Consider the following 13,840-nt stretch of genomic DNA (forward strand, 5'->3'; position numbering starts at 1 on the left):
AGACTTCAGGTGGAGCCCGAGTTACTAACACTTGAAGCAAATTGCCCGCCTGTTTACAACTAAATTCAAAAGCCTTTAATTTTCATTATGTGTGGCTGCAGGTTCAAGTGAGTTTTTGAATTTCAACTGGTTCAGGAATCACAAAGTCACTCTTATATCACTGCTGCTTTAGTTTGGATTCTGAGAGACTGGCGCCTGAGCAAGCTCCTGGAATTTGCACGACTAATACCGGCTCCCTTATCCCCACAGCAGACCTGCATTCACACACAGGAACCACAGCCAACGTTTCACATGTCAGAATTGGAAATGTTCCACTCTGCTGACGTAAACAGCTTCTCTGCTGCTGTGCGGGGAAAGCTGAAGATGTTAGGAAATACAGTCTGTTGTGTGCTTCCCAATGAACAGAAATACTGGATATATCAGAAAATGAGTGAACGGGGTACGTGCACAAATAATGGAAATGCTTCCTGGGTTAAAATGAGGTAATTAATTACCAATCCCAGAATGGGGACTAATTGGGCATTTTTTGTTATTAATCTTTCACAGGGTGTGGGCGTTCTTTGCCAGGCTGGCAATTGCTGCCCATTCTGAGCTCCTGTGCTCTTCAGGCCATATCTCCATGCAGCTGCAAAACTACACCAGATCAGCTGCTTCTAGATTCCTCTCAAGAGTCAGAAAGAGGAATTCACAGGTACTCCACTTGGTGAAGCAATGCAGTTATAAATATGAATGCCAAGTTTTCCTTCTCAAGTATAATAGCAGACTATTTATGACAATCTGACTGCCTGTCATCACTTCGACTCACATCAATTTTAAAAAGAAAATTTCACGAACTTGAAATCTTAATGACTTCAAATTCATTGGTAGCCACTGCAACCATGCTCTTAACACTTGGCATATTTTAACTGGCCAATGAAGAATCATAGCTATAAGATTAAAAACAGGCCTTTCAGCTCCTCAAGTCCATGCTAACCATCAAGTACACATTCACTATTACAAGACCTTGGTCTATAGACTTCTAAGCCTAGGAATTTCAACAGTCGTGCAGATAGCCAATTATCGTGCCTCCGCCACCTACTCACTGCATCCTAGATTCCAACCACTATGAACGGAAAAAGATATATATTTTTTATCCCCTCTGAATCTCTTATGATGCTCTCTTAATGTCTTACCCTCCCCTTACCCAAACCTGTGCCCCATTATTTAAGGTATCTCCACTATCAGGAAAAGTTTTCTACTCTCCAAAGAGGGTGCAGAGAAAATTTGCTGGTGATTCCCAGGGTTCCTCCAAGGAACACAAGTGTCTCTCCACATAACTGCGAGGCACCATCCCAGACAGCATTCAGGTGAATTTCCTTTGTACCCTTTCCAGAGCAATCAGTGACAAATAAAATCAATTCTGGCGAATCAGTGAGATAATATTTGAGTACAGCAAGCAACTGGGAAGGTAAATGATAAGTTGACTCTGACTGTGAGAGTACAATAAAAAAAACAGTTCACTCCAATTATATAGGGTCCAATTGTATAAGGATGTGTGCCTGGCCCACTGCTCTACTCTCCCTACACACATGACTGACAGATCAAATGCCATCTGTAAATTTTCTAACAGCAGCATAGTTGTTGGCAGAATCTCAGATGGTGACAAGGAGAGAGGCAGGAGGTCAGCTGTGGAAAGGGTGGGCAGTTTCAAGCTCCTGAGCCTAACACATTGACACAATCATGAAGGCAGCTTACAAGTATTTCTACTTCACTACAAGTTTGATGAGGTTTGGTATTTCCAGAGGAAAGCCACAGCAACTAGTCTCTGGCACAGAGTCTGGCTCTGAGGCTCAAAAGGAAAGGTGGACATAAAAGATACACCCAACTTATTGCTAGATGTGTACAGGAAGGATTCCTGACACAATATATGGCCAACTAGGGGAGTGCCATTCTGGATCTAGTACATGGCAATGAATCTGGTCAGGTAACAGATCTCTCAGTTGCTGAGCATTTCAGAGACAGTGACCACTACTCCCTCACCTCTATCATTGCTTTGAACAGAGACAGGAGCAGACAGTATGGTAAAGTATTTAATTGGAAGAGGGCAAATTATAATGCTATTAAGCAGAAACCTGGGAGTATAAATTGGGAAGGGATATTTTCAGGGAAATGTACAAAGGAAATGTGGAGGTTGTTTAAGGGCCATTTGCATGCAGTTCTGGATAGTTTTATCCCACTGAGGCAGAGAAAGGATGGTAGGGAGAAGTAACCATTGGTTAATAAGAGAAGTGGAAGATCTAGTCAAGAGGAAGAAGGAAGCATACTTAGGGTTTAGGAAGCATGGATTAGGCAGGGCTTTTGAGAGATATAAGAGAATCAGGAAGGAGCTTAAGGGACTTAGGAGAGCTAGAGGGGACATGAGAAGCCTTGATGAGTGGAATTAAGGAAAACCCCAAGGTGTTATACACTTTTGCGAAGAACAGGAAGATGATGAGAATGAGGGTAGCACCAATCAGGGATCTAAAAGGAAATGTGCTGGTGTCAGAGGAGATATGGGAGGTCCTCAGTGAATACTTTGCTTCGATATTCACCAGTGAGAGGGACCTTGACAAATGTCGAGGACAGCCCTAGAACAGACTAATATGCTGGAACATCTCAAGGTTAAGAAAGAGAATGTGCTGAAACAAAAATTCATTAGGATAGATAACTCCCTGGGACCAGACAGGATGTACCACAAGTTACTACAGGAAGCGAAGGAACAGAGTGCTGTGCCTTTGGTGATGATCTTTGCATCCTCATTGACCACAGGAGTGGTATCAGAAGATTGGAGGCTAGCAAATGGCATTTCTTGGTTCAAGAAAGTGGGTATGGTTAATCCTGGGAATTATAGACCTGTGAGTCTTAAATTATTGGTGAGCATTCTTACAAAAAGGATTTACGTGCATGTGGAGAACCATCGTCTGATAGGAGACGGACTGCAAGCTTTGTGAGGGGCTGGTCATGCATCACTAGCCTGACTGATTTTTTTTAGAAAGTCAAAAGCAAACCGATGGAAGTAGAGCAGTAGACGTGGTGTGTATGGATTTTAGCAAGGCTTTCAACAAGGCCCCTATGGTTGGCTCAGTCAGAAAGTCAGAAGGCACAGGATCCAAGGAAAGTTAACCGTGTAGATTCAGATTTGGCTTGTCCACAGAGGGCAGTGGGTGGTAACTGATGGATGGTATTCTGCCTGGAGATCTGTGACTCGTGATGTTTGGCAGGGATCTGTTCTGGGACCCTACTCTTTGTGATTTTTATAAATAACTTAGGTGAGGAAGTAGAAGGTTAGCTTAGTTAGATGTGGATGACATGAAAGTTGGTAGTGTTGTGCAAAGTGTAGAAGGTTGTCTGAGGTTACAATGGGACATTGACTGGATGCAGAGCTGGGCTGAGAAATTGGCGATGGAGTTCGATCTGGAAAAGTGTGAAGTGATACATCTTGGATGGCCAAACTTGAAGGCACGTTACAAGGTTAATGCCAAGATTCTTAGCAGTTTTTAAGAACAAAGGGGTCTACATCCATAGATCCTTCAAAGTTACTCACAAGTTAATAAGTTGGTTAAGAAGGCATATGGAGTGTTGACCTTCATTAGTCAGGGGATTGAGCTGAAGAGCCACAAGGTAAAGCTACATCTCTGTAAGACTCTGTTTAGACCACACTTGGAATAATGTATTCTATTTCATTATAGGAAGGATATGGAAGCTTTAGAGAGGGTAAAGAGAAGATTTACCAGGATGTTACCTGGAGTAGAGAGCATGTATTACCAGGAAAGGGTTGAGTGAGCTAGGTCATTTCTCTTTGGAGCGCAGAATGATGAAAGGTGGCTTGATAGAGGTGTACAAGATGATAAGAGGCATAGACAGAGTGGATAGACAGCGCTTGTTTCTAGGGCCACAAAGGCCATTATGAAAGGGCATAATTTAAATGTGATTGGAGGAAAGTATGGGGGAGGGAAGATCAGTTTTTTTTTATTATACGCAGACTGGTAAATGAACCGCCAGGGATGGCAATAGGGGCAGATACGTTATGGATATTCAGCAGACTCTTAGATAGGCAGACAGATGAAAGAAAAATAGAGACCTGTGTGGGAGGGGAGGGTTGGATTGATCTTGAAATAGGTTAAAAGGTCAGCACAATACTGTGGGCCGAAGGGTTTATATTACACTATGCTGCACTATCCTATGTCCTATGTCCCAAAGACTTGCAAAATTTCTATAGATGTACAATGAAGAGCATTCTGGAATGGAGCGCCCAATGTGCCGAACAAAAGAAGTTTCAGAGAGCTGCAAATTCCACCAGCTCCAGCACAGGCACAGCCCTTTCCACAGCCAAGGACATTTTCAAGAGGTGGTGCCTCGAGGAGGAGGCATTCATCATTAAAGACCCTCACCACCCAGGACATGCCCTCTTCTCATTTCTACGACTGGGGAGGAGGTAGAGGAGCCTGAATATCCAAACAACAATTTTGGAACAATTTCTTCCCCTCTGCCAGATTCCTCAATGGTCCCATGAACACCATTCCACTCCTGCACTATTTATTGTTTTGTAACATCATAAATTTTATGTATTGCAGTATACTGCTGCTGCAAAACAATAAATTTCACAAATACGTCAGTAATAATAAACTAGATTCTGATTCACGGGGGAACGGCACCAGAAATGTTGTGTGTAGGGTTGGTCTCCCCACAAAATGAAAGAAATCCTTATGACAGAGGGATTGTACCAGATTATGTCCTGGCAGGGTGGGTGTGTCAGATGACAACAGAACCTATACTCCCTGCAATTAAGAGAGAGGCAATTTCATTGCAATTTGCAAACATAAAATCACCAACTTCGCAGAATCAATGTAGTGTTGATGTTTCTTCAGACTAGAGATTCTAGAATCAGGGATCATAGCCAGATTTGGGGTGCCACAGTAGCACCGCAGTTCTCAGTTCAGTTCTGGTGTCATCTGTAAGCAGTCTGTACATGCTCCCCATGGAACGTGTGGGTTTTCTCCTGGTACTCTGGTTCCCTCCCACAATCCAAAGACGTACCGCTAAGTTAAGTGGTTATTGTAAATGTTGCCGTGATTAGGCTAGGGTTAAATTGGGGGTTGCCATGCGGTGCAGCTCGAAGGCCCGGAAGAGCCCTTTCCACGCTGTGTCTCAATAAATAAATTAAAATAAGAAGCTGACACTTCATCTGACATGAGAAGATAGTGAATGCCTGGAATTCCCCACCCGAGGTGGTTGTAGGCAGTCAGTTGCCAAGTATATTTAAAACAGGCTTTTGGCAGATTTAAGGGTTATCAATTCAATTCAGGGAAGTGACACCAAAGTAAAAGATCAGTCATGATCTTATTGACAGGCAGAGCAGGTGTGAGAGGCCAAATAGCTCACACCTCTGCCATTACTTATTTTTGATGTTCAGCACAGATAAACCCAAGGATGAAAGTGGGAATAATTCACTCAGGGAATATATTGACTCAAGAGTAGCACCTACAGAAAGATATAAAAACTGCCAATCCTCAAGTGCAGACAACATTCCTGCACCAAAAAAAAATCAGAAAATGATCCGACTGGAGAAGATTGGAGGAAGAAACAATTTGCCAGATTTATAATTTATTGATTTGTCTTCCACTGGTCATTAACAATTACAATGAAATGTTACAAGCAAAGGCAGAGTTTCCATTTCAGAATTAGATTTAATATAACTAGCATATGTTGTGAATTTGCTTTTTTAAAACACCAGTTCATTGCAATACATAACAATAAAAATCTACAAATTAAAATAAGTATATGTATTTGGGTTATGGGGCGTCGAGGGAGGGGTAGCAGCTCTAGTGAAGGATCTTATCATGTCCATTCTGGGGCAGCTCACTCACCTTTGGTTCCCACCGGACATTCAGTCCTCACCATGGCTCCAAGTAGCTGTTTGCATGTGACAGTGGCCACATCTCGGTACACTACTTTGACAGGCGGGCTAAACCAGGTAAGGGCAGCCTGCTCCCTCATATCCCGTTGACATGGGGACATGCCTGTCCTAGCAGGCGAAGTCTGCTTCAGCAGACTGGGTGGATGAGATCTACAGTGAGATCCAACAGCCAGGAAGGCGGTACCGCAACGCTCCGTGGAGAGCGAAGGGCATAACAAGGTACAGAAGATGTCATGGTCATCCACTGCAACCAAAGAAGACCCCAGTTTGTGATACTTGTTTATACCACTGGACCCGGACTTCTGAGGTCGAGAAAGTGGAACTGCCTAGTAAATATAACATTTATTTAAATATATACCAGGAAAAAAGAACAGAACTAAATATAGTGAGGTCGTGAGTTCACTGTTCACTCAGAAATCGGTTGGTGGAGGGGAATTTATCTGTCATGGTCCTATACACATTATTGACTATGTCACTGGGAATTCAAATCATGCTAGTCACCTAGTCTAACTTGAAACTATTTTCAGTTGTATGTCGAGTAGTGAGGACTGAAGATTCATACCTAAATTGAAGAAACATTTGGTTGATGACGAATAATGATGAATTTCCATTAAAGGCCAATAGAAACAGAATCCTTCCTCCTCCTTCCTGAGGAATCAAGGAGTTCCAAAATTATACTAAATAAATCACCCCCAAGTTGCTTTGGAAAAGAGAAGCCTAGTTTCATTCTAGCATATATTCTAAACTTGAATATTAAATATTCTTGCACTTGTAATCTTACATCAATGCTTGATCTTTCTTCAAATTGCCTGTGGTTCTTGTCTGTACCAACAGAATTTAAACTAATAAACCATGTTGCACAAAGTAATAGAGTCCATTATATTGTTAATGTACCAGTTGTGAACCAGAAGTTTATTTTTTTATATAATTAAGGTACCAAAAATACATAATCTAGAACCACTGGAAAACACCAACTGCTCTCAAAGAAATAAATCAGGGAAGGGGAGAATTAAGCGAATTGTTCTATATTAATTAGATTCTGCATTTGAAAATGTAATATGCCCAAATGGATCTACATGACCAGTTTTTGAACAAAGTAATTTTTTTTTCCTGAAAAAAGTGCAAAATATAAAAGTGAATTTATTATACCTAATCACTTGTAGACACTCACCACTAGACTGCTGGATTGCTATGTGACTGCTATGGAACTCAGGTCTGACATAAATTGACAGATAATGCCCCTTGGGTACAAGCAGATGTTAAGACTTTGCAAACGGGAGGAGGAAAACCTGCACACTCAAATAATTGTCTACTTGTGTTCCATTCTCTTTGAAAATAAATATTAAGAACAAACATATTTTTAACTAGTTTCATACTACCATCATGTTCACGTTAAATACATGTCCATCCAATCAACTTGCACACATTTCCAGCATCTGCAGTTTTTCTCTTGTTTGTGATTGGATGTCCTTCTAAAGATGGGTTTAGGTTCTGTACATTTCAACAGAAAATTGATATATTCAAATTACCAACCCATCATATGCAAATCCATGATTAGAGATGAATACTGCTTTAGTTTCCTTATGAAAACACACTGGAAAAGAACCAATTATGCACATGACATACCGTATCGACTGTTCCCATTTAGATCAAACAAACAATCAATCCCATTCCTAATCGCTTGTGATAAACAAAAGTCTGTGGAGCTGAAACCCATTTCATCACTAGCTCTACACATGTTGATTCACTAGATCTACTCTCATGCAGTGTTCTGAAACAGAAAACTCTCTCTGCACAGGCTGGTTCACAAGATCCAACTTCATGCAGATTCCTTCCCCCACCCCCTACCCCCAAACAGGAAGTTCTAGATTTGCTTTTGCTTCCAACTGCTTCAACACTCCAAGGAAAATATAGTGACCTGATTGTGCAAAGGGATATGGATTAAGATTAACTGTTCAAATCATCCAAACTAGTCCCTGTTAACTGTGCTTTACGACTAGAATTGCTGTGGACCCTCTGCACAAGCAGTAACCACAATTCAGTGTGCTTCTTTTTTCCCCCATTTCCTTCATAATTTTTTCCCCACACATCTAAGTTGTCCATCTCTAATACAACTGCAAATTTTGCTCGTGCTTTACACTCTGTACAGTGTTTCTCCTGCTTACATGTCCAAGCATGTTAGTCAACAGACTAAATTTCTTCCTTCTACTTTTTTCCCCAACCAGTAGGATTTCCTTTGCCTCTTCTTGCCATGTTATTAATATCATTTAATATTGATTGTAGGGATGACTTACAGCAAACTGAAAAACTTGAGCATGGAGATATTAAGAAAGAGGATGTGCTGGAGCTTTTGGAAAGCATCAAGTGGGATTAGTCACCAGGACAGGACGAGATTTATCCCAGGCTACTGTAGGAGGTGAGGGAGCAGATTGCTGAGCCTCTGGCAATGATCTTTGCATCAGCAATGGGGAAGGGAGAGGTTCCGGAGGATTGGAGGGTTGAGAATGTTGTTCCCTTATTCAAGAAAGGGAGTAGAGATAGCCCAAGCAATTATAGACCAGTGAGTCTTATTTCAGTGGCCGGTAAGTTGATGGAGAAGATCCTGAGAGGCAGAATTTATGAACATTTGGAGAGGCATAATATGACTAGGAATAGTCAGCATGGCTTTGTCAAAGGCAGGTCATGCCTTACGAACCTCATTGAATTTTTTGAGGATGTGACTAAACACATTGATGAAGGTAGCACAGTAGATGTAGTGTATATGGATTTTAGCAAGGCATTGGACAAGGTACCCCATGCAAGGCTTATTGAGAAAGTAAGGAGACATGGGATCCAAGGGGACATTACTTTGTGAATCCAGAACTGGCTCACCCACAGAAGGCAAAGAGTGGTTGTAGACGGGTCATATTCTGCATGGAGGGCAGTCACCAGTGGTGTCCGTCAGGGATCTGTTCTGGGACCCCTACTCTTCATGATTTTTATAAATGACCTGGATGAGGAAGTGGAGGGATGAGTTAGTAAATTTGCAGATGACACGAAGGTTGGAGATGTTGTGGGTAGTGTGGAGGGCTGTCAGAGATTACAGTGGGACATCGATAAGATGCACATCTGGGCTGAGAAATGGCAGATGGAGTTCGACCCAGATAAGTGTGAAGTAGTGCATTTTGGTAGGTCAAATATGATGGCAGAATATGGTAAGACTCTTGGCAGTGTAGAGGATCAGGGGGATCTTGGGGTCCAAGCCCATGTATACTCAAAGGTGCTGCACAGGTTGACTCTGTGATTAAGAAAGCATACGGTGCATTGGCCTTCATCAATCGTAGGATTGAGTTTAGGACCAGAGAGGTAATGTTGCAGCTATATAGGACCCTGGTCAGACCCCACTTGGAGTACTGTGCTCAGTTCTGGTTGCCTCACTAAAGGAAGGATGTGGAAACCATAGAAAGAGTGCAGAGGAGATTTACAAGGATGTTGCCTGGATTGGGGAGCATGCCTTATGAGAATAGGTTGACAACTCAGCCTTTTCTCCTTAGAGCGACGGAGGATGAGAGGTGACCTGATAGAGGTGTACAAGATGATGAGAGGCATTGATTGTGTGGATCGTCAGAGGCTTTTTCCCCAAGGCTGGAAGGGCTAGCATGAGAGGGCACAGTTTTAGGGTGCTTGGAAGTGGGTACAGAGGGGGTGTCAGGGGTAATTTGATGTTGTTGTCTTTTTTTTCCCTACAGAGTGGTGAGTGTGTGGAACGCGCTGCTCATGACAGTGGTGGAGGCGGATACGATAAGGTCTTTTAAGAGACTCCTGGACAGGTACATGGAGCTTAGAAAAATAGAGGGCTACGGGTAACCCTAGGAAATTTCGAAGGTAAGGACATGTTCGGCACAGCTTTGTGGGCCAAAGGGCCTGTATTGTGCTATAGGTTTTCTATGTTTCAGTCTGATCATTTGTAATCTTGGACACCATTATTAGAAATATCACCAAGCAGAAATAGTCATAGAATAAAACTTTGTGGGACGTGACAACTCACTTCTTATCCTTCTGAGAAAATACCCTTAATTTGGACACCGTAATACTCCAATCAATTTCTTTTGTCACAGTTAGCAGAATACTGCTCCAGAGATAGAATCACAAGGTAATAAGGCACAGAAACAGGCCTTTCGGCCCAACTTGTGCATGCCGAACAAAATGCCCATCTAAGCTAGTCTCATTTTGTCAGAGTAGAACACACAGTGTCAAGTACAACCTCCTGGAAACTTGTATACCTGTTCTGATGGCAGCATCAGAAATTATTTGCATAATCAAACAAGATTTAAGTTTCACACACATTTTCATGTCGTTTTTCAACACCTCCAATTTGATATACACACACACACACACACAAAACACACTACTTTCCACTTAGTTCAGTTCATGCCTCCTTTAGCAATGACTTATCAGCCTAATCCCACACTATTTCTTAATAAAGTCTACCTTTAAGCCCTCTAGCTCCTCATCTGCATGATTCTCCTTCACAAAATCATCTGAATATTTGGGATCAACTTTCATTGGCACTCTGACAGATCACTCCGATAATTTTTTCCCCACACGCTGACAAATGATTCTCAATCACACAATGTCATCAACATTATGTTGATTAGATTTATTGCTGTCTACAGCGTCTTGACTTATGCAAATAAATTGTCACTCATGCTGATACAAGTTACTGGTGGTTCAAAACACTTTGGATGTTTCTGACTGGCATAATAAAACTTCATACACCTGCAGCTTTATTGTAACAGCCAATTCAGGGAGAGAGGAACATACTGAATAAAACTATGGGCAGCCAATTGCTTCAAGACAGCTCTTGCCATTCATCTGACAGATGTTGAAGGTCGGTGAAAGCCGTCAGCACATAATTAGGAGTGATTATTTCCCCTATGGCAAAAGTACAACTGCTTGGAGGTGGCACAGTGACATAGCGGTTAGTGTAACACAATTATAGCATCAATGATCTGGGTTTAATTCCGCCACTGTCTGTAAGGAGTTTGCATGTTCTTCCTGTGACTCGGTGGATATCCTCTGGGTGCTCCAGCTTCCTCCCACATTCCAAAGATGTGCAGGTAATAGGTTAATTAGCCACATGGGTGTAATTGGGCAGCTTGCGCTCATTGTGTTGGAAGGGCCTGCTATGGTGCTTTATCTCTAAAAAATAAAAGTAAATTAAAACCTTCTGTTCTCGTGGATGGCCAAAAATATGCTTCCTGATAAACAACCAGCGTTTGGGGTTCAGCTTCTTCTGCAACAAAACCGCCTTTTTATTCCATACCCAACCTCTACACACACACTTAGTTTCACTACACCCAGTGTCTCAAGGTGAATCAAATTGCATAAACACCTTCAAAAAGACCAGTGTTACTGCAGGTTTTAAGGAGCCAAGACACCTGGTGCCTGGAGTACCGAGGGTTAATTGGACATGCCTGTGAGCTGCACTCACTTGCACAGCATTGTCCAGGGTTAAACCTGGATAACAGACAAGTGAACCGCATGCAACACCACCACCATCACATTCAAACACAGAATAAGTGCTGCTCACACTGGTTTCCTCTGAGGTTCTGGACTCAGTGTGCATGTTCACACATGTGTACAGTTCATCACAAGTCTTGTATGTGCTTGCAGAGATGAAACAGCCCTGCTGGTTCTTAGTGAAATCTGAAAAACTCAACAGCTCCAAAACAAAACTCAAGGTTTATATAAAGAATAGCAAAGAGAAAATGACATAATTACTCAGCATGTCAAGTAGCAACTGTTGAAAAAGGATCAGAATTAAGGTTTCAGGTCAATGTTCATCCATCAGAACTTATAATAGTTACACAAAATCTATTCAAAATCCCTAACTGTAGAAGTACAGCAGTGAAGAAATTCATGTTTTGGAATTTGAGTATTATTGACTGGCATTTATTGCCCTTCCCCAGTTTCCCCGCAGAAAGTGCTGGAAAGTCACCTACTCGATTCACTTCCGACCTTGCAGTAATGTCCAGAAGAGTCTTGCATTTTTTTCACCACGTCCTGGAACTGGATAATTGACTTCAAGCCTCTCGTACAAGGTACCGCTCCAAGCCTGAGAGTATTTTCCCTTTGGTTCACCTTGATATCAGTCATAACAGGCTCATTGATGTCGCATTCAGTCAAGTACTGACTGGCTGTTAAGGGCAGTCACTCTGACTTAAGCACTAGATTCAGCCCTGTGATTCTTGTTTGGTGTCTGAAGCCAAATTGTCCTGGTAAAACACAAGCTGGGAAGTGGGAAGCACATTACGTACTTATAAATGTCACTCTACAGTATAGTCACAACATTTTCTATAACTTTGCTGAAGGTTGGGAATAGGACAGCATGGTGGCAGGGAACCTGATTGGATGTGGCCTGCTTTTCCTGAACAAGATATACTGGGGCAAGTTTCAACATCATCAGGTAGATGACAAACTTGAGTGTAGGTTTGCCATGAACGCTTAGAACTTCTCTTTTGAAGCTGAACCTGGCCATTGCTTGGATCCTTTGTGGTGTGACTTTTATTCTCCATGTATCAGCCCATGCTTGAATGATGTACAGGTCTTGCTGCATACAGGATGGGCTGCATCAATTACTGAGGAGCTGCACAATGTCCATTTCCTTTTGTGACCATAGACACTTCATACCTTATGGTGGAAGGAAGGTCAATGATGAAACTGTTGAAGGTATCTGTGTCTAAGGCACTGCACTGGGGAACTTTTACAGTGACAATGTGGGGCAAAGCAACTGACTCCAACAACCATCATGAATGAAGTTCAGTTCCAGTCACTGGGGAACTTTGCCTTCAGTTTTACTAGAATGTCTCATTGCCACATTTGGTTAAATGACACCTTAATATCAGGTGCATCATTCTAACCTCACCTTTAAAATTGACCAAAGCTATAACGAATAGGCTGGCAAAAGTCAAACTGGGCATCTGCAAGCTCCACTTGACAGCACCATTGATTACAGCCTTGTTCACTGGGCTGATGATTGAGACTAAATAGATGAAACTGTATTTAGTTGGATTGGATTTGTCCTACTATTTGTGAGTAGAATACACCTGGATAATTTTCCTCATTGTCAGGTCGATGCCAGTATTGTAACTTCACGAAGAACTAATACTAATTCTACCAAGCATTGCTTGAAGTTGGCCTATATTTCTTCAAAGAGAGGTGCATTCTAGGTGCTGCAGTTTTGAAAGCTATCCCAGTGAATGATGTAACATGGACACAGAAATTGCACATCAGGGGCAACAGATAGAACCTCAAACCTTCTGATGCATCAGTGAATTTAATGATGGACTGGAGAAGAACTGCCTTTCTCCAGAGATAATGAAAATTCCTCAAGCATACTCTGCAGCAACAATCGGAGGAGACAGCTGTGGTTGAATTTTGTTTGATAATGAATATGTGAATGCTTCTCCCCCCCCCCCTTAATTAGAGAATACAAGTTCACTGTCATCACTGTTGATAGCACACAATGTGCCAGCACCCTTTCCAACTCGGGGGCGGCAAAGCTCATCCTACAAATGCCCGCTGCCTGCCAAATTGGAAGTAAATCAAGACCAACAGCACCCAAACAACAAGCAGTGCACTGCCAAATTTTGCAGCCAATGCTATTCTAAAGCTGCTTTAGGTGAAATGCAGTCAGGAGGCTCTTAGCCTGTTTAAAATTTCACTGATGGTGTAAGGACATAAATTTGCTGAATAAAATGCGAGCTTTTCTTCTGAATTTAAAATACAAAAATTCACAAGTAATGAAAGTTACTATACATAACAAATCTATGACTAACTTCACATAAAAATGTTGATAATGTAGGTTAGCTTCCAGAAAATGAGGAATAGAACATTTGATGAAGGGTCTTGGCCTGAGACATT

The 13,840-nt window shown here is 41.9% G+C and overlaps 1 protein-coding gene across 6 annotated transcripts in view; it reads right to left on the reverse strand.

The window, feature by feature from the left end:
• Positions 1-13,840, reverse strand: part of chd9 (chromodomain helicase DNA binding protein 9) — a 279,147-nt gene that overhangs the window by 206,607 nt on the left and 58,700 nt on the right. The gene's annotated exons all lie outside the window — the stretch shown is intronic.

Source organism: Mobula hypostoma, chromosome 14 (genome assembly GCF_963921235.1).
Source record: "Mobula hypostoma chromosome 14, sMobHyp1.1, whole genome shotgun sequence".
NCBI classification, from domain to species: domain Eukaryota; kingdom Metazoa; phylum Chordata; class Chondrichthyes; order Myliobatiformes; family Myliobatidae; genus Mobula; species Mobula hypostoma.